General features: G+C 36.3%; 1 pseudogene; it reads right to left on the bottom strand.

Moving 5' to 3' along the window:
- Positions 1 to 1,054: 1,054 nt before the first annotated feature.
- On the bottom strand, positions 1,055 to 7,360 carry LOC140881740 (lysine--tRNA ligase-like; annotated as a pseudogene).
- Between the last annotated feature and the right edge of the window lie 11,696 nt (positions 7,361 to 19,056).

The following is a 19,056-nucleotide window of genomic DNA, read 5'->3' as shown; positions in this document are numbered from 1 at the left end:
ATTTAAAAGAAGTGTGACCAATTATGTGTTGGCAACATCAAGAGACATTGTTTGAAACACTCCGAAAAATACTCCTCTACCATCCACTTATGTTCAAACGTGAAGCGTTTTGTGTATGCTAATGCTATTCATCATATGATGCGTTTTGTGTACTTTAATCGTTTGACATTGCTATCCATCATGAGTCGACAAGCGAATGAAATTACACATAATTTAATTCGAAAGGCTCTTTTTTCTGTCTGAAATTGAGTGGATTGATGGTATTTATTCACATTGATTTTTTGTTCTTGTAACAAATGACTGGACATTTTCGTGTGAATAATTATTTATCAGACCTTTAAAAAAAAAAAAAAGACTCGCAACTTATACGCGTAATAGGATTGAAATGGAGATGTTTAATATGTGATCTAATCAACTTAATTGCCCTTATTTAATTATAAGATAAGATGACCTTTTTGTCGACCCATAACCCTAAGATGTAGCATTTAATTTGGATATTTTGTGATCAGCGTATCATAAGATGTATTACATTTACGAAAATTATTACTATATATGAACTTATCGTCTTTTTAAATCTCAACTCCATCGAACACAGGAGCAATTTGTTGGAAATCAGAACTTGCTTGAAAAGTTTATGTGAATTTAGAATTGGAAAATTTAAATTCTTACTTGCCTAAAAAATATTGAAATTAAAATTGGATTTGGATTTGAAATTGAATTTAAAATACATGAAATTGAAATTTCATTTTGATGTTTGGCAAAATGGTTAAAATATATTTTAAAATTTGATAGTATAAATTTTATATAAATGATATTTTGTAAAAAAAATTTGAAAAAAACTTAAAATTTATAACTAACATATTTATTATTAAAAATAATTTAATTTGAAATCCCATGAAATCTGACCAGTTTTATAAGGATTTCACTTAGTTAAATGAAATCCCATGAAATCCTATCAAATACCAATCACGTTTTAAAATCTCGTTTTGCCAAACACTAAACGGTATTTTCAATTCCAAATTCCACCAAATTCCATGTAAATCCGTTATTCCAAACACAGCGTTAATCAATCATCTTTACTGTATTTAGGGAAAGAAGCAACAATGTAAATCCGGGAAAAACGAAATTTCATTCTTTCATCATCTAGTATACCCTGTACATGTAAATGCATAAACAAGGAGTTTCAAAATCACATCGGAATCAGCGAAAAAATGAGCACAAATATAACATAAAATTTGCCATAAAGCAACCCTAACAGAACAGAAATTTAATACAGTGCTAAATAATTTTACAAATAATAATAGATTCTATTACCTTGAGAAAGAAGAGGTCCATCCGGTGATTTTGCGTTACTGGTAAGAAAATTGCAGAAATTACAATTTGTTGATGTCATTAAAAAATAGGATGTTTACTGCAGGCTTTTACATGAATATTACATGACCATGTGTCTTGAATTTTATAAAATGAAAGAAAGTAAGCATCATGTTCTGGGGCAGCGAGGGAGGATCAAAATGGAGATTAGAACAATAAAGAGATACAATAAGAAAAATCCGGAGCGCTAAATTTGTACCTTTCTTTGGTCAAAGGTTCATCTTGTGGTTTCATTGCTGGGAATAGCAAAACTTGCTGCTCATAGTGATGAGTGAACAAATTATTAAGGTAGGAGAGTGTAAGGAGATGAGTAAGAAGCTAAAGAAGAAAAAGTCGAAAAACAAATTATTGTTCTTGGAATCGTAGTGATAACAAACACTAACCTTAATGTTCTGTGAGTCGGTCAGCAACATTGTGAGTCGGTCAATACCCAACCCCCAACCACCAGTGGGAGGTAACCCATATTCAAGAGCAGTACAAAACGTTTCATCTAAGGCCATTGCTTCATCATCACCCGATTGGCGGTCCTAGTTTAAGATAGAAGTTCCTTCAGAATCCTACAATATCGAAATTTACATAAACTCTAGGTTTCATAAATATTCATACCTTCAGCTGATCAGCAAAACGCTGGCGTTGTACGACAGGATCATTCAACTCAGTGTATGCATTGCAAAGCTATCAAATTGAAAACCGAGAGATAGAAATACAGGCAAGTCAGAAATGCAAACCCTAAAGGAAATAAATAGCAATAAAGAAACGGATTAACGAGATATCTGATGACACCACTTACTTCATGCTTGTTGATGAACAACTCAAATCTCTCAGTTAGGCCTGGTCTTGACCTATGCCATTTTGCCAATGGACTCATGATCTCGGGATGATTGATAATAAAAGTGGGATTTGTACATGTCTCCTCAAGAAAATGACCCACAAGCTGTATTTTCGTAAAAGTTTTAAGGCAGTTAATGAGAGAAAAAGATGTGAGTTAGGCAGTGATGGACATAATAGAAGAGTAGACCGATGGATCTTCACAAGCAACCAAAAAGCCCAATGTTATTTTCCGCGTATTTGATCAAATACTCAGTGACTAATGTCATTCAAATTTATTCGAACAAAGTAATATGAAAATGATAACAATGCCACACTTAAATTCACAGGTTATGATCACAGGAGAAGGAACTGACGGGCCCTAGAGAAAGTAAGTCCATATGAAAACTTTCAAGTCTACACCAGCATGGGCCCTCGATAATATTTTCAGCTCCACAAGCCCATTGTGCAATAACGCAGTCAAAAATGTGAGGTAATAGCCATGTTTTCTCATGTAAATTCAAAGAAAATAAAAGAAAAGAGAATATCTTACTTTGTCCAACAACCTAGTAGTTGTTTGAGTAGGGGGACATTTGATTTCAAATTTTAAGCACGCATCCGCCAAATATTTATTGGTTTCTTCACTGGAGAGGTCCTTGGGTATGCTAAGATTTGCCACCTTCTCTAATTCATCTATCATATCAATTCTCCTGTAAAGGAAAAAAAGAAAAATTGCGAGTTAAATATTATTGATATTGAAATGCATGGGATGTAAATGAACAAGCTAATCAAGAAACCTGAAAGGAGGAGTGAAGTTGATTTCAATGGGATCCACATTCAATCCATTGGCATGATATTTAATTTTATAGCCACCGGTAATTTCCTTGATCATTCCTGCCCCACATAATTTGTTCATCAAACTCCAAGACAGAAGCAACTTCTTCGAGCCAACAATAACCTATATTTGGTACTCACCGCTGAGCATTTCTTCTGTAAGCTCTCCATTAAGTCATTGTAATCCGCAAACGCCATGTAAAACTCACAAGTAGTAAATTCAGGATTGTGAGTCAAGTCGATCCCCTCATTCCTGAATTGTTTGCCGATTTCGTAAACACGGTCTAAGCCACCGACAACTAACTCCTTGAGATATATAGTTCAGGTGCAATACGCATAAAAAGTTTCATGTTGAGATCATTGTGATGGGTCACAAATGGTCTGGCAGCAGCCCCTCCAGCAATCATGTTCATCATGGGCGTTTCAACCTTAAAGAAAACAAACATGAAGAAATTTGAGTTAAAGCATATAACCAAGCTACTGACAGAACATCATTTTAAACTACGCATACCTCCAAAAAATCTCGTATATCAAGAAAACTTCTGATGTAAGAAATAACTTTTGACCTGGTCTTGAATATTTCCCGAACCTCCATGTTAACCATCAAATCCAAGTAACGCTGCCTATACCGTGTTTCCTGGTATGAAATGTTCCACTACTCGTAAACAGGTTTCACATAGATGGACACAGTATGAATACATTTAAATTAAGCGCAGATATAACTGAACGGATGAATTAAAAAAATCATACAGGCCACAAGGGGTTGTGCACTGTAAAGATAAGTTGTTAAAGCAAATTAAAAACAAACCTGGGATCAGGTGTCCACGTTGAACAATAAAGAAAAGCCCAAGTATTAGTGTTATAATGCTTAGTTTTGAAACGTTCTTTTTTCATTGACCTTACTACGCGGACTGGAAAACAAAACAATGATTCTTAGCCTCAATATCACAAAAGATATCAAGCTGATAAAGTGTTTGGGTTATAAATTCAGTAAATAGATATGTAAATCTCAAATCACAAACTCGAAGTTTTCATTTTTATGCGGAACGCTCTGCAATTCAGAACTTGAGAGAAGATAATTAAAAGTTATCAAAAACATTGTTACTAAAATTGAATCCATGGAGTAAGTCCTCTGAAGTGATGACAAGAAAAATACTTCATGGTCAAACCCAGATATTTCTTGCTTGCTATGCAGTTAAAGAAAAACAAGTAATGTTTATATTGTAGAACTATCTAGTAGTTCATCACGCATATGTAATATACTAACTTGTCTAGGGTGCATTAATTGTTTCCCAAAGACCTAGTTTCTGGATTCAAGTCCCAAAGGGTGCAGTGTATGTGTGGGTAAACATAAAAAATAAATAAATAAATAAAAAACAACCAAGCACATAAATGCCCGTTCAGTACCTGGTCCTTCAATGCATAAGCCTCGAGATTCCTACCACTTCCTGGGACCCAAACATCAGTTACCTGTCCAGAGTAATTCAATGCCCATGAATTCATACATATTAATTCATTAAATTGGTCAGCAACTTAAAACAACAATTGGTCAGCAACTGGGAAAAAAAGTGTCACCTTAGCATTGTCAGAACCCAGACCAATTTTTGGCCGTGGCATCATATGTAGACAATGAGAAAGAACCACAAATGTTTTTGGGAAAATACTCAATTCTCCCCTTTTGCTTTTACCTACAAATTAAAGAATTACATGAAGAATCGGGAAATGTGGCATCCAAGAGTAGGATAATTAATCACTTCACAAGGAACCATGAAATCATACAATTAAATATCAAACGATCTTCCTTAAATTACAAACACATCATATCGAATGAAACAAACATTTGCCAACAAATCATTATTCGATACAAGCATCACATACCATACAAACCAACACAAACCCTTAGTTCAATACCTAAAAGTTTAATTAAACTATGTGCTGTTTCTCACGGAGCAAACAACAGATCTAAAACATGCAACAGCTATCGAAATGCCTTCAATTGCACACCTGAAGTAAAATTCCACAAAAGTGAACTTTTTTATCTTGGGCAAGTGCATTCTTATAAAACTTAAATCTAGATTTCAAATAACATATGTTTATCGATTTTCTTGAAGGTGATTGTTTTATTTTAAAAAACACATAAAGGTATACACTGTTTTAGAGTCTTAACGTTTTTGTACTCATATTATCAGAGATGTATGCAAATTTGCAAGTAATGTTTGAAGAGTGTTTTGCATTACGTAGATCCCTTCATCACAGTCATGAGAATGACACAAACCTGGAAACCCAATGATACCAACGATATCGCCTCGCTTGACAGAAGAATGAAATCTAGAAAACTCCTCCTCATCTAATTCGGAATACCTACACGAATTATTATGATGATGGTGAGAGACCGTATGCCACAAATTAAAAAATAAGGATATTCCAGCAAAGAAAACACAATATGTGTTGATATATCCTCCAACATCATTGGCACAGAAACAGCTTACTTTCGTCGCTTTTTCTTCTTTCTTTGTAAAACAGAAAATTGGAAATCAGAATCAGGAAACAACATAATAGAAATAAGAAACTAATTTGCAAAATTGCCATTCAGTTAAATGGACTATGTACAGGGCTTTCTAAGAAAGGAAAAATAATTCCCCATATACAACTATTTATACAAGTAATCACCGATGAGGAATTGGCTGAAAGAATATGCAAAATTCGGTATGCTTCTTCAATGATTATCTAGCATTCAGAACCACAATTGAGATTGTTCCTGGTTACATGAGACATCTTGTAATATAGATTGCATTCACTAGCTCCACCATATTATGTAGATTGAAAAGAGAGTTTTGAAACAATAAAACATGGTCAAAGCATCCAAGGATTAGCAATAGATAATGTGGGAAAATGAAGATAACAGGGCACAGAGGATGGGCTGCAGTATAGGGCAGAGAGTTTGGGCTTCAATAAAAGGGGTCCATATTCACAACAGTGATGCTGTTAGCAAAGAATAATATATGCAACTACCTTGCATCAGTCATAACTTGAACTTTAGCACCACCACCATGCAAATCATAAAAAAATAGCTTTGATGATGATGAACGTTTGTTCATTAACCGCCCTTCAAAAGAAAACATCAATAACATTAATCAAAAGTAGTGCACTATTATCACAAGCAGAACAAATCATATATACAGTCTTTGGTACCAGCTATTATTTCTTCGACATTCTCTAGATGATCTCCGCTATTTAAACTTCCATATTTCTTTACATATTCAGGGATAGTTAATGTAGCTTCAAATTTGTGAGGATACGGATTGCTTCCAGATTTCTTCTGAGCAGCAAGAAATCTCAGTCTATTTTCATAATATTGCTGCATGAAGAGTTAAGACATTTCATTCAGTAAAAGATTCTAGATTGCCTTGATAAATGAACAAAATAAGTCCCACCCGATCCATATTGCTTATTAGGAAGAGAAGAAAGAAAAATAAGGGAGAAAATAGACCTACCGATGGATCCATGCCCTCATCCTCTGCAGCAGGTCTCCTTGCCGGCTGCCTTGGCCTGGAAGCCTGGATTTAATGCCAGAGTCATAAAAATGACCAGATAAATATATAAAAATATTTCCCCGAAGCCAACAGATTAAATTATGGGGTTCAGAATCAAACAAAAAATAAATCATTTTCCTTCGACTATGAAACAGTCACTGAATAACAGGAGGAAAATATAAAATAGCCTATCAAATTGATGCAAAAGTTTTATAAGACCCACTTATCAAGTAAATCTAATCCAAATATCCAAATACAAAGAAAACTGTGAATGCCTTATAGCTTTACAATAGATTCATCACCAAATGCAAGCATCTAGCTTCTCTCCATCAACAGAACATTATCGCAGTGTGCAGGTTCACACGCACGGGTGCATTAATTCAGCCATATGTTCCGTACTAATTAAACTTGGGTAAAACGCATATTTAAAAGCATTCATAAATCAGAAGAAAACAGATATATTCCTTTTAACAAAATTCTCCACAGAATAAAACGACATAAACAGACACTAAAATCCTAGTACAAACTATTTACAGTCCTTCGAAAGCTTGGGTAACCTTCTAAACAGGAATAAAAGCCAAAAACAAGCCGATATGAGAAAATAAGGAGCTCAAGGAAATTGACGTTCAAACAGAAAGAAAGCAACCAAAATAATCACACACAAAGAAAACATATGATTGTGCGATAAAATCGAAAGTACCATGTCGAAGTTCGGTAATAAGAATGGGGAAAATTGCTATGCCGCAGGCCAATTAAAGATAAAACCCTAGTTCCAGGGGGGGAGACTAAAACCTTGGGGGCTAATAACGTTTTCTATACGATGCATACATATATATTTCTAAGGACTGGGCTTAGTTACTGTTGTTTCCGAATTGGGCTTTAAGCCTTTAAGTCACATTTGGAAGGCATTTCGTAGAAAAAACAAAAAAATGAGCCCGAATTGATGGCGGGTTCGGAATACCAAAACCCAACCCATGGGTTGTGGGTTAGTTGGGTCAACCCGCTATAAAAATTAAAAAAAATTAAAAAGTTTTAGAAAAATATGAAAAAAAATTAAAAAAATCATACATAAATTATTATAAATGATATACATATTTAAAAACTCATTAACAATAAATTATTCATTATAAATAATATAATATTTTTAAAATAATCAATTAAACATAAATTATCATCTCTACTATTTTATAATAATAGTTGAATGCATTAGAAAAATTATTTTTGGTGTGGCATGGACGTACCAAAATTTTTTTCCCATTTTGCCTTTCTATTAAGTAAAAACAATTGAGAAAAGTCTCTTAAGTAAATTTATACTAAGTAAATTTATACAAAACTTCTCAACTTAAAAAAACTCAACTATCATAAAAAAAATCATAATTATTTTATAAAATTGGATTTTCGATCCACAAGTTTTATGTATATATATATTATGTTACACACGCAACGCACGTGCTACGATAACTAGTAAATTATAACAAATCATTCAGAGCTTATAATCATTTATAAAATATTTTAAAAAATATAAATTCTTTAACAATTGTCAATAATACATAAAATATTTAAAATATTAATTATAATGTAAATTTGTTAAATGTAAAAAAAATTGTGGGCCGAACAGTGGGCCAGCCCGCCCCGCCTTGGCCCGCGGCCCAAACGGGTTAACCCGTTTTGGTCAGCATCCTGACGGGCCGGCAAAAACATAACTCAACCCGCCATTTTTTAATGACGGGGCGGGTTGGTCCGACATGCCAAACCCAAATCGACAGGTCTACGCGTAGTAGAAGTGAGTATCATAATCAACATTATTATTTGAAAATATTATAATTTTGCTCCAACATATTTGATTTTGTATATTTTGATTATCTCTATTTTCAAATTTCAATTTTTTATAATTATAATTTATATAATTTTGATTATTTTTTCACGTGGTGCTCACACATGCAAGATCACATTATAAATTTCATTAAATTCGTATGTGATGTGTAAAGATGTAAATGAGCCGAGTCGAGCCGAACAGTATCAGGCTCAAGCTCGGTCCGAGCTTTTATCATAAGGCTGAGATTCGGCTCGTTTAGTATATCTAATGGCTCGGCTCGTTAATAGCTCGTTTATTATATTAAACGAGCTTGGCTCGAGTTCGGCTCGTTAAAAAGCTTGATTTCATGCTCGATAAGTGAGTTCGTTAACATGCTCGTTTTCGGGCTTGTTACCAAGCTCGTTTTCGGGCTCGTCAAGCATACAACGGATCTCGAGTTTGAATTGTTTTCTAATATAATTTCTCGATAAAGTAGATTATAAATACTTGATTTACAACCTTACCATAATGTAAAGCTTCAAACTCCAACCCAGCCCAATATGGGGGAAAAATTTCGCCAGCTTCATTCATCAAAAGTTTCAATTTTTACTAATTTACAATATCATCACTAATTTATCATAGATCAAATTTTAGATGCAAATTTCAGCCTCAAACCTTCAATTGCTTCCAAGCTATACAAGTTCAAGGTTGCACCCTTATATATTGTATAATATACAATTATATTCATCATTCCAAAAATTTTATCACACGATCAAATAAATCAATAAATTCAAAATAAAATATGCGGTTCTCTTTATACATTTTAAATGAAATCTAAAGTTGCTAAATAAAAATGTTAAACCAAAGTTTCGAGCGCTTATCCTTTAAAAAAATCAGCACTTTCTATAATTATTTCACGAGTATATAAACTTTTATTGTGTTGATTACTTATTATAATATATATTACTTTTAAATTGAAAAAAATTTACAGTTATTCAAAATATTTTTAAAAAACCAATATAGTTTTTTTAACGAGATTTGAATTACCTGTAACACGATCTGATAATATATGAAAAATTTTATTTAATGATCTACAACTTAATTAAAATGATGTGCATATACATATATTAAGTTAACAGGTTTTAACTCAACAAAATTAATTTAGCTAATTTCATAACTTCTTTTAACTAAAAGTTTTGAATAGCATTCATCGATAATATATAGTTATAATTCTTGTAAGATATTTTCAATAAAATTGTTATTTAATTTGTTATATTATGATTGAATTGTCATTCATTAGTAATATTTCACACATAAATTATAACACCCGGTATTTTAATACGTAAATTCGCATGCATAATTAGAAAAATTATTTATTTAAAATTTTAGATTTATGGGTTAAATTATTATGTGAATTATTTGTGCATGTTTTAAGATTTATTTTCAAGCATTTAACCCATAATTTGAGATTTTTATGATTTTTGGTATTTAAATTATTTATCGCGTAGACGGGACCGTGGACGGACGAGATAACAACTTTCTATCCAATGTATTTCATGAGCCTTTTAAGAGCCCAAAAATATTATTTTGAGTTTTATCTCCTTAAAATTATCAGTATTTAATTTTATATAATTTTAGGAGTCCATTTTTATCCAAATTTAGCCAAAATATTGACTTTTAATTACCTTTAAAATTCCCTAAAATTCATATTTCGGGATTTTAAATGAGTTATCAGATTCTTAACTTTTATTTGGAGTTTTAAGTTGTATATTTTATATTTAAAACCCTTATTAATATTTTAATTACCCTATATTCTAAATTAATCAAAAATCACCCAAAAACAAATAAACCCCAACCCTACGTTCAATCCTTCAGCCGCCACCCCCTCCCTTGTTCTTCATCTCCTTCATCGTTCCAGGCCAGAAAACTTCTTAGGAGATCGATTTTAAGCTTTCAAGGTGGTTGATCATCGTTCCGTCGTCTCGGAATCGTTATCTACGCCTACTTCTCTTCAATCTTGGTGCTAGGCATGTTTCCTTTCGATTTTTTTGATGCCATATCAGTGTTTATGAGTGTGTGTGTGTGTGTGATTATCAGAATTATTCAAGAAATTTTCAGAAAAATCGATTGGTTTTGTTGTTATGCGCCTTGTTCTTGGATGGGTTGAATCATGCTCACGTTTTTTTAGTCATGGGTGCGTCCAGCTGCTGGCCAGGGGTTCCTAGGCTGTGTGAGGGTGGTTTGGACTCGAGTGGCTCAAGTGGTTCGATCCAAACGAGCCCAGGAAAGGGTTGGTGCAAGATCGGCCTTGTGTGTGCGCAGGTTAGGGTTCGATGGAAGGGGGTTCGGCCTCTATGCGTGGGGCTGCATGGGGTCGGGGCCTTGGTCAGGTTAGGACCGCCCAGACGTGGGCTACGTCTGGGCGGCGGAGCTTCGGCCAGGGGCGGCCGAGAGGCATAGAGGAGGGGCGACGAGTTTAGGGTTTCAATGATGGGTCCGGGTCGGATTGGTGGTCCGGGTCAAGTCAGTGGGTATTGGGTTATGTTAGTTGGGTTCGGGTCCGGGTCAAGTTAGTTGGGCTCGGGTATTTTATTTTTAAGTTAATTAATAAGTCTAAGTGTTTAATTGAGTTAATTAGTTTAATTAAATTAATGGGCTATATTAAATTTTCTTAGTGGGCTTAAATAACTAATTTAGTTAGTCCACTAATTTTTATGGCTTTATATTAAATTTTCTTAGTGGGCTTAAATAATTAATTTAAGTTAGTCCACTAATTTTTATGGACTTTAGAGCCCATGGAAATTATTGGGCCAATCTTTGGGCTTTTGGGCCCATTGGGCCAGAATAGAGTGTTATTGGGCCAGAAAATTTTTATTGGGCTTAGAAATGTGTTAATGGGCTTAAGTATGTTAATGGGCCAGTCTCAGTGTTAATGGGCCAGAATTTAAGAAATTGGGCTTGAGTGTTAGGGCCAGCAGTTCAGTACAACCCATGAGAAATTGCATGTGTCCTGAATATATATTTAATTATTTTTATGCATGGAAGTTATTTTTAATATTTATATGTTAGTATGAAATTAAATTAAATATATATGAAGGACACACATTTTATTTAAGTACATGCATTCATGAAATAATGTTTATGCATGATTTAATGTTTAAGGTTGAACAAAAGAAAATAATTTTTATGTTGAAAGTCGAAGTAGTGTGACAATTTAAGGGGAACTCGTCCCCATATGTGAACTATTGAAGGGCAGTTTACTGCCAATTTAAGAGGTGATTCGTCACCGCCACGTACGTTGGTTTACCACGCTGATCAGTATTTAATGTATGTATGGTTACACTATGGATACGACCTTTCGATGTTAGAAAATACTTTGCTCAACAGTGTTTATGTATTATTATGATATTCAAGTTTAATTTAAGTCTATGTTATGTTCATGATATTTTTAAGCATGCTCATTCATGTATATGTTATGTATTAGTATTAAAGTGATTTAAATTATTTTAAACCCTTGTTATGTTAGCATGTTGGGCCTCTAGGCTCACTACACTGATATGGTGCAGGTGAGTACGTAGAGGAGGATGTAGTACCCACCGGCGACGAGGACCTATGAGCGGACATGCAGTGACCCCATGACCGTTGTCTGAGTCTATATGCATGTTTCGAATATTTTATCATGTTATACATTTTTATTTATTTTCAGTAATTGACACTATTGTATGTTTTTATTTAAATATTTTCAGTGCATGTAAATTTTAATTTATTTTGCTTTTGTCAGTATTTTATTAAATGCATGACTCGGATATTTAATTTATGAAATATTAAAGTTTCGAATTGTTGCATTATTTTATTCAAGTTATTTATTTTTAAAAACTTCTTATTTTGTGCATATATGTATGGGCATGTATGTACATATTTTTACTTAGTAAGTATAAAAAAAAAAAAAATTCCGCATATTTATTTACATTTAGAGAGTTAGGGTCGTTTCAATTGGTATCAAAGCCAAGTTCTTAGAGGGGTCATTACTGCTATGCGAGCTCAGAAATCCACACTACCGGTCTGTAAGTTTTAAGTGTTTATAGCATGATTTACTTTTAAGAATTTAAGTTAGCATTAATGTTAAAGAACTTAGCTATGCATGGCGATTTACGTAGAGATATATGTGGTGGTGCAGAATGCCTCCCAGACCTGTGAACAGACGTGAGGGATCTCCACCTCCACCCCAGGATCCACTTGCAGCATTGGAGCAGGCCAATGCTAATATGATGGCAGGGATTACTGCTCTGTTGGAGCAGCAGGCTGCACGTCCTAGACTGTCCCACGAGGAGGACATAGCTGAGATGTTCCAGAAGAAGGGACTGAAGGAGTTCACTGGTACCACCGATCCATTGATTGCTGAGGGGTAGATTTGCTCTTTGGAGTCCATCTTTGCATACATGGGGATTACTGACGCCGACAGGGTGAACTGTGCGACTTATATGATGAAGGGAGATGCAGCTCTTTAGTGGGAGGGTGCTGCCAGGGGAGTACATCTTCCTATATTTACTTGGACGGAGTTTAGGCGTATCTTCTACGCCAAGTATTTCACGGAGGATGTGCGCAGTCGCATGATTCGGGAGTTTATGAGTCTCCGGCAGGGGGACAGGTCAGTGATTGAGTATGTGAGACAGTTCGAGAGGGGCTATCATTTTGTGCCTCTGATTTCAGACAGTCCACGGGAGAAGATGAGGCAGTTTGTGGAGGGACTGAAGGCGGATATCAAGCATGACGTACGTATGATGGACGTCGCTACATATGAGGCGGCAGTTAGTAGAGCACTGAGGTCAGAGGAGGGTAGGAGAGAGATACAGCGAGAGCAGCAGGGGAAGAGACAGATTCACTCTGGATTTCAGCGACCATATTCGCAGCCTCCTGCGAAGAAGCAGTATACTGGGCCGTCTAAGGGCCCGAACCAGCAGCAGAGGCCACAGCAGCCGAGGGGCGGGGCCCCTAATACTGGAGGTTTTCCTACTTGCCCGAAGTGTCAGAAGATGCATTCGAGACCTTGTCTTCTGGGAGCAGGAGTTTGTTTCCACTGTAGAGAGCCAGTGCACCAGATAGCTAATTGCCCGAGGAAGAAGAACACCACTGGTAGAGTGTTCGTTATGCAGGCAGAGGAGGCAGACCCATACACTTCCTTGATCACCGGTATATCTTACCCCTAGTATTTTATAATTTCTTCCTTTGGTTAAGAATTTCGATTTTTCTTTGTGAAATAATTTGTATTTGGGATTTTTTTATCTGCATGTTAGAATAAGAAGCATGTTTTACTTGTGATTAGAATTAAGGGTTATTAGTGACTCATCTTTGGGGGAAAGTTTAGTAGTGGTATGAAATTGTTGGGATTCTTCTGCGTGCAGGGAGAATTCTAGTTGGAGGCAACTCCACGTTGCGTTGCTAGATTCAGGGGCTACGCATTCGTTTATCTCCCTGGAGTTTATCAGACGGATAGGCATCACACCTGAGATTATTGACAGTGGTTATGATGTCACTATGCCATCAGGACAGATTATTTCTACCTCTAGTGTCATTCGAGAACTGGAGATGGAGCTTCAGGGGCACTCCATTCGCGCAGATGTGGTGGTTTTGCCGTTGAGTGGATTTGATTTGATATTGGGTATGGACTGGTTGACAGTCAATGGAGCTTCGATTGACTTTTGTCGGAGATCAGTGTCAGTGAAACCATCAAAAGGCGACCCGTTTACCTTCCATGCATCTCAGAGCAGTGATATTCCTCAGGTGATATCTCTTATTCAGGCGAGGAAGCTGTTGAAACGGGGTTGCCAAGGTTTTCTAGCAAGTATTGTCACGGCCTCAGGACCATCTAGCAGATCATTATCAGAGATAGAGGTGGTCCGTGACTTTTCGGACGTCTTTCCGGAAGATGTTGCAGGAATTCCACCAGTGAGAGATGTGGAGTTCAGCATCGACTTAGTGCCAGACACCGCGCCTATCTCTAAGGTACCATACAGACTTGCTCCTACCGAGATGAAAGAGTTGAAGGAGCAGATACAGGAGTTATTAGAGAAAGGCTTTGTTCGTCCTAGCTTTTCTCCATGGGGAGCTCCAGTATTATTTGTGAAGAAGAAGTATGGCAGCATGAGATTGTGCATCGATTATCGAGAGCTCAACAGGGTCACAGTGAAGAATAAGTACCCACTGCCGAGAATAGAGGACATATTTGATCAGTTATAGTGAGCTTCGATGTTCTCCAAGATCGACCTGCGATCTGGTTATCATCAGCTGCGAGTTAGAGATGCAGATGTGTCCAAGACTGCTTTCCGAACACGTTATGGGCATTACGAGTTCTTAGTGATGCCATTTGGGATGACCAATGCTCCAGCGGTTTTCATGGATCTCATGAACCGGGTTTTTCAGCCGTATCTTGATCAGTTCATCATAGTCTTCATTTATGATATCTTGATATACTCTAGGAGCGTTGAGGAGCATAGGCAGCATCTATAGACAGTCTTGTAGACTTTGATGGAGCATCGTTTGTATGCCAAGTTCAGCAAGTGCGAGTTTTGGCTCAAGCAGGTGGCATTTCTTGGCCACATTATTTCGAGAGATGGGATTGCAGTGGATCAGTCGAAGGTTGAGACAGTGCACAAATGGGGTATTCCGAGGAATGCTTCGGAGATTCGCAGTTTCTTGAGTTTGGCAGGATATTATAGGAAGTGCATCAAGGGTTTTTCCTCTATTGCAGTACCCTTGACTTCCTTAACCAAGAAGAACGCGAAGTTTATTTGGAGTTCAGACTGTCAGAGGAGCTTCGATCAGCTGAAGGAAGCACTCACTACTGCACCGATTTTAGCGATGACAGTACCACACGAGGAGTTAGTGGTGTACACCGACGCGTCTAAGCTAGGTTTAGGCGCAGTACTTATGCAGTGTGTTAAGGTTATTGCTTATGCGTCGAGGCAGTTGAAGATTCATGAGCAGAACTACCCGACACATGGCTTGAAGTTAGCAGCAGTGGTCTTCGATTTGAAAATCTGGAGGCACTATCTGTATGGCGAGAAGTGCGAGATTTTCACTGATCACAAGAGCCTCAAGTACTTCTTCACTCAGAAGGAGTTGAACATGAGGCAACGGAGATGGTTGGAGTTGGTGAGAGGATTTTACTTGGTCCTGAGATCGTGCAGCAGACAGCTGACATTGTGACTCAGATTCGGGATCGAATGAGGACTGCTCAGAGTCGTCAGAAGAGTAACGCAGATACTCGACGACGAGATTTGGAGTTCGCAGTAGGTGATCACGTGTTTCTGAGAGTGTCACCTATGAAGGGAGTGGTACGATTTGGCCGGAGAGGGAAGCTTAATCCGAGGTATATAGGGCCATTCGAGATCTTGGAGAGAGTTGGCACGTTGGCCTACCGTTTAGCTCTATCACCAGGACTAGCGGCAGTGCACAACATTTTCCATGTATCCATGCTTCGGAGATATGTCTCTAACCCGTCGCATGTGTTGGATTTCGAGGCCTTGCAGTTGCCACCTGATCTAGTTTATGAGGAGAGGCCAGCGCAGATCTTGGCTAGGGAGGAGCAGAGACTTAGGACGCGAGTCATACCGATGGTTAGAGTCCAGTGACTGAATCACTCGGAGGAGGAAGCTACTTGGGAGACCGAGGCAGATATGAGGACTCGCTACCCGGAGTTGTTCGGGTAAGTACTTTAATTTCGAGGACGAAATCCAATTTAAGGGGGGGAGAATTGTAACACCCGGTATTTTAATACGTAAATTCGCATGCATAATTAGGAAATTTATTTATTTAAAATTTTAGATTTATGGGTTAAATTATTATGTGAATTATTTGTGCATGTTTTAAGATTTATTTTCAAGCATTTAACCCATAATTTGAGATTTTTATGATTTTTGGTATTTAAATTATTTTATCGCGTAGACGGGATCGTGGACGGACGAGATGACAACTTTCTATCCAATGTATTTCATGAGCCTTTTAAGAGCCCAAAAATATTATTTTGAGTTTTATCTCCTCAAAATTATCAGTATTTAATTTTATATAATTTTAGGAGTCCATTTTTATCCAAATTTAGTCAAAATATTGGCTTTTAATTACCTTTAAAATTCCCTAAAATTCATATTTCGGGATTTTAAATGAGTTATCAGATTCTTAACTTTTATTTGGAGTTTTAAGTTGTATATTTTATATTTAAAACCCTTATTAATATTTTAATTACCCTATATTCTAAATTAATCAAAAATCACCCAAAAAAAAAATAAACCCCAACCCTACGTTCAATCCTTCAGCCGCCACCCCCTCCCTTGTTCTTCATCTCCTTCATCGTGCCAGGCCAGAAAACTTCTTAGGAGATCGATTTTAAGCTTCCAAGGTGGTTGATCATCGTCCCGTCGTCCCGGAATCGTCATCTACACCTACTTCTCTTCAATCTTCGGTGCTAGGCATGTTTCCTTTCGATTTTTTTGATGCCATATCAGTTTTTATGAGTGTGTGTGTGTGATTATCAGAATTATTCAATAAATTTTCAGAAAAATCGATTGGTTTTGTTGTTATGCGCCTTGTTCTTTGATGGGTTGAATCATGCTCACGTTTTTTTAGCCATGGGTGCGTCCAGTTGCTGGCCAGGGGTTCCTAGGCTATGTGAGGGTGGTTTGGACTCGAGTGGCTCGAGTGGTTCGAGCCAAACGAGCCCAGGAAAGGGCTGGTGCAAGATCGGCCTTGTGTGTGCGCAGGTTAGGGTTCGATGGAAGGGGGTTCGGCCTCTATGCGTGGGGCTGCATGGGGTCGGGGCCTTGGTCAGGTTAGGATCGCCCAGATGTGGGCTACGTCGGGGCGGCGGAGCTCCGGCCAGGGGCAGCCGGAGCAGGCCGGCAGCAGCCATGGAGTGGCTGCTGCTCGCGGCCGAGAGGCATAGAGGAGGGGCGACGAGTTTAGGGTTTCAGTGATGGGTCCGGGTCGGGTTGGTGGTCCGGGTCAAGTCAGTGGGTCTTGGGTTATGTTAGTTGGGTCTGAGTCCGGGTCAAGTTAGTTGGGCTCGGGTATTTTATTTTTAAGTTAATTAATAAGTCTAAGTGTTTAATTGGGCTAATTAGTTTAATTAAATTAATGGGCTATATTAAATTTTCTTAATGGGCTTAAATAATTAATTTAAGTTAGTTCACTAATTTTTATGGGCTTTAGAGCCCATGGAAATTATAGGGCCAGTCTTTGGGCTTTTGGGCCCATTGGGCCAAAATAGAGTGTTATTGGGCCAGGAAATTTTTATTGGGCTTAGAAATGTGTTAATGGGCTTAAGTATGTTAATGGGCTAGTCTCGGTGTTAATGGGCCAAAATTTAAGAAATTGGGCTTGAGTGTTAGGGCCAGCAGTTCAGTACAACCCATGAGAAATTGCATGTGTCCTGAATATATATTTAATTATTTTTATGCATGGAAGTTATTTTTAATATTTATATGTTAGTATGAAATTAAATTAAATATATATGAAGGACACACATTTTATTTAAGTACATGCATTCATGAAATAATTTTTATGCATGATTTAATGTTTAAGGTTGATCAAAAGAAAATAATTTTTATGTTGGAAGTTGAAGTAGTGTGACAATTTAAGGGGGATTCGTCCCCATATGTGAACTATTGAAGGGCAGTTTACTGCCAATTTAAAAGGTGATTCGTCACCGCCACGTACGTTGGTTTACCACGCTGATCAGTATTTAATGTATGTATGGTTACACTATGGATACGACCTTTCGATGTTAGAAAATACTTTGCTCAACAATGTTTATGTATTATTATGATATTCAAGTTTAATTTAAGTCTATGTTATGTTCATGATATTTTTAAGCATGCTCATTCATATATATGTTATGTATTAGTATTAAAGTGATTTAAATTATTTTAAACCCTTGTTATGTTAGCATGTTGTGCCTCTAGTCTCACTACACTAATATGGTGCAGGTGAGTACGTAGAGAAGGATGTAGTACCCACCAACGGCGAGGACCTATGAGCGGACATGCAGTGATCCCGTGACCATTGTCTGAGTCTATATGCATGTTTCGAATATTTTTTCATGTTATACATTTTTATTTATTTTCAATAATTGACACTATTGTATGTTTTTATTTAAGTATTTTCAGTGCATGTAAACTTTAATTTATTTTGCTTTTGTCAGTATTTTATTAAATGCATGACTCAGATATTTAATTTATGAAATATTAAATTTCAAATTTTTGCATTATTTTATTCAAGTTATTTATTTTTAAAAACTACTTATTTTGTGCATATATGTATGGGCATGTATTTACATATTTTTACTTAGTAAGTATAAAAAAAAAAAAATTCCGCATATTTATTTACATTTAGAGAGTTAGGGTCGTTTCATAAATAATTTATTTATTATGTTTCTAAGAGTATTTTAATATAATTATTTTTAAGTTAAAATAAAAAATGCAAATTATGATTACGTCCTATGTGTTGTTAATTCATCTTTCTTTCAACACGGTATTGTGTTCCAATCATGTCACTTGTAATAGTATTAATATTTTTATTTGTTTACTCAACATATGAGCCGAGCTTGAGCTTGCTCACAAGCCATATGACATGCATATTCACAAATATATATAAGAAAAAAACTCAAACTAGATAAACGAATCAAATTCGGGCTTGCAACGATATAAATTAAATGAATATATT

The sequence above is a fragment of the Henckelia pumila genome, chromosome 2, assembly GCF_033568475.1.
Source record: "Henckelia pumila isolate YLH828 chromosome 2, ASM3356847v2, whole genome shotgun sequence".
In the NCBI taxonomy this organism is placed as follows: Eukaryota; Viridiplantae; Streptophyta; class Magnoliopsida; order Lamiales; family Gesneriaceae; genus Henckelia; species Henckelia pumila.
This window is presented reverse-complemented; position numbering and strand designations above follow the sequence as displayed.